Below are 3,567 nucleotides of genomic sequence, written 5' to 3' on the forward strand. Positions count from 1 at the left end.
AAGAAGACCAAAAACAAAATGAGAAAAACTGAATTTATTCACAGAAAACAATGTCATTTACAGGAACACAATGAAATTTACAAACAAGTGTTCATGAATTTACCAGGGTGGATGACACATAAAAATAGTTTGGCTTTCTATATAGCAGTCACAGATATTTATAGAATAAAATCAGGACTCCATTTCCAATTGATTGTTGGCAATTATTGACAGTCAGTTGGTTCAAAATTTACGTGGAAACTCACAAGCACAAGAATAGTCATAATGATTTTTTTAATAATCAATATTTTCTATTATGATATTGTGGGGTACAGTTAAGGGTTGAGTATGCAAATATGCTTCGTTCAGGTACCCTTGTTGATAAGAGGTGCCTCCTTATCCCCAGAAAGATATTTACTACCATTAATTCCATCTCCCTTCCCCTACCCCCCATAGTTTCCCACTGCTGTCAGTCATTTTCTTATGGTAATACGTTGGATGATCAAGGCCCACTAAATGAGTGAGAACATGTGATACTCAGATCTTTGTTTCTGTGAGAGGTCACTCAGTATTATAGACTCTAGTTCCATCCAGGTTGCTGCAAAATTCATGATTTTGTTCTTTTTTATGGCTACATAGTATTCCATCGTGTATATGTATCACATTTTTTTAATCCAGTCCTCTTTTGATGGACAGCATGGTTGCTTCCAGGTTCTTGCAACAATGCTGTGATAAACATATGTGTGTAGACATCTTTTTGATAGAGTGATTTGAGTTCTTCAGGGTATATTCCCAGTGGGGGGATTGCGGGGTCATATGGGAGGTTGATATTTAGAGCTTTTAGGAATCACCACACTGCTTTCCACAGAGGTTGCACTAGTTTACACTCCCACCAACAGTGTAGAAGAGTGCCCTTTTCGCCACACCCTCTCCAGCAACTGTTATTTTTTGAGTTATTGATAATTGCCATTCTGACTGGAGTTAGGTGGTATCTCAGTGTGGTTTTGATTTGCATCTCCCTGATGATTAGTGAGGTTGAACATTTCTTCATGTGTCTGTTGGCTGCTCGGATGTCTTCCTTTGAGAAGTGTCTGTTCATATCTTTTGCCCGTTTTATAATGGGGTTGTTTGCTTTTTTCTTTTCAGCACATTTGAGTTCCTTGTAGATCCAAGATGTTAAGCCTTTGTCAGACCTGGAGTTGGCAAATACTTTTTCCCAGTCTGTAGGCTGTCTCCCTGCTCTCTTGATGGTTTCTTTGGCATTGCAGAAACTTGTCAGTTTAATGAGGTCCCACTTGTCTTTCTTATCTCTTATGGCCTGTAGGTTTCAGGTTTTGTTCAGGAATTGGATGCCAGTTCCGATTTCCATGAGGGTATTTCCTTCATTTTCTAAGGTTCTTATGTTTGAGGTTTTACATCTAGGTCTCTGATCCATTTGGAGTTAATTTTTGTGTATGGGGATAGATAGGGGTCCTGTTTCAATCTTCTGCATGTGGTCAGTCAGTTTTCCCTGCACCATTTACTGAATAGGTTCTCCTCTCCCCAGTGGCAGATGGTGGGGGCTTTGTCAAAGATGAGTTGGCTGAGAAATTGAGGTTTTGCTTCTGGAATCTCAATTCTATTCCATTGGTATATATGCCTGTTGCTGTACCAATACCAAGCTGTTTTGATGATTGTAGCGTTATAGTAAAGTTTGAAATCTGGTAATGTGATACCACCTGCTTTTTTTTAAAAATTTTTTTATTTTTTGCTGAGGATTGTTCTGGCTATTCTTGGTCATTTGTGTTTCTATATGAATTCCTGTGTTGTTTTTTCTAGGTCTGAGAAGAATGTTGCTGGTTATTTGATGGATATTGCATTAAATCTGTAGACTGCCTTAGGTAAGATGGACATCTTCACAATGTTGATTCTTCCAATCCATGAGTATGGGATATTTTTCCACTTGTTTGTGTCATCTTTGATTTCTTTGAGTAGTGTTTTGTAGTTTTCATTGTAAAGGTCTTTCACGTCTCTAGTTAGGAAGATGCCAAGGTATTTCATTTTTTTGTGACTATTGTGAATGGAACTGTGCTTTTTATTTGGGTTTCTGTTTGTTTATTATTGGTATAAAGAAATGCAATTGTCTTTTGCACATTTATTTTATATCCTGAGACTTTGCCAAAGGCCTTTATCAGCGTAAGGAGGTTTTTGACAGTTTCTCTTGGGTTTTCAAGGTACACAATCATGTCATCTGCAAAGAGAGATAACTTGACTTCCTCTTTTCCTATTTGGATACCCCTGATTGCCTTCTCTTCTCTGATTGCTCTAGCCAGGACTTCCAATACTATATTGAACAGGAAGGGTGAGAGGGGACATCCTTGTCTTGTTCCAGTTTTCAGGGGAAATGATTCCAATTTTTGTCCATTTAGGAGTATGCTGGCTGTGGGTTTCTCATAGATGGCTTTTACTATTTTGAGGTATGTTCCCCCTATGCTTAGATGCTCAAGTGTTTTTATCAAGAAGGGCTGCTGGATTTTATCAAAGGCTTTTTCTGCATCTAATGATATAATCATGTGGTTTTTGTTTTGACATCTGTTGATGTATTTAATTACATTCATGGTTTTACGAAAGTTGAACCAGACTTGCATCCCAGGGATAAAGCCTACTTGGTCATGATGGATGATTTTTGAGATGTGTTGTTGAATCCGGTTCACGAGGATCTTGTTGAGAGTTTTAGCATCTATGTTCATCAAAGATATTGGCCTGCAGTTCTCTTTCTTTGTTGGATCTTTACCTGGTTTGGGTGTCAATGTGATGTTAGCTTCATAAATTGATTTGAGAAGGGTTTTGTCTTTCTCAATCACCTGGAATACCTTCAGTAGGATTGGTATCTGCTCCTCCTTAAATGTGTTGTAGAATTCTGCTGGAGAGCCATCTGGTCCAGGGCTTTTTTTTGTAGGTAGTTTTCTTATTACATAGTCAATTTCCTTGATTGTTATTGGTCTATTTAGGGTCTCAATTTCTTCTTGTTTCAACCTAGGCAGGTTGTGTGATGACAGAAAGTCCTCCATTTCCTTAAGGTTTTCAAGTTTGTTTCCACACGTGTACATAGTAGTCTCTAATGATCTTTTGTATTTCTTCAGGGTCAGATGTGACTTCATCTTTTGTGTTTCTGATAGTGCTTATTTGGGTTTTTTCTCTCTTTTTCTTGGTCAGTCTAGCTAGGGGACCATCAATCTTGTTTATCCTTTTGAAGAACCAGCTTTTTGTTTCATTGATTTTTTGTATTATCTTTTGTCTTCTATGTCCTGGATTTGGGATTTTATTTTGGTGATCTGGATTCTTCTACTGAAATTAGGGCTTTTGTGGTCTTGCTATTCCAACTTCCTTAGGTGGCTTGTTAGGCTGTTAATTTGGGATCCTTCCATTTTCTTCATGTGCGTTTGTAGGAATATAAATTCCCCTCTTACTACAGCTTTCATGGCATCCCAGAGATTTTGGTAAGGTGTTTCTTCATTTTCATTTGTTTCCAGGTATCTTTTGATCTCTGTTTTGATTTCATCATTGACCCAGGAGTTGTTTAGCATCATGCTGTTTAGTGTCCATGTC

Source organism: Carlito syrichta, unplaced genomic scaffold (genome assembly GCF_000164805.1).
Source record: "Carlito syrichta isolate Samal-C Ts95f unplaced genomic scaffold, Tarsius_syrichta-2.0.1 Scaffold305644, whole genome shotgun sequence".
Lineage (NCBI taxonomy): Eukaryota > Metazoa > Chordata > Mammalia > Primates > Tarsiidae > Carlito > Carlito syrichta.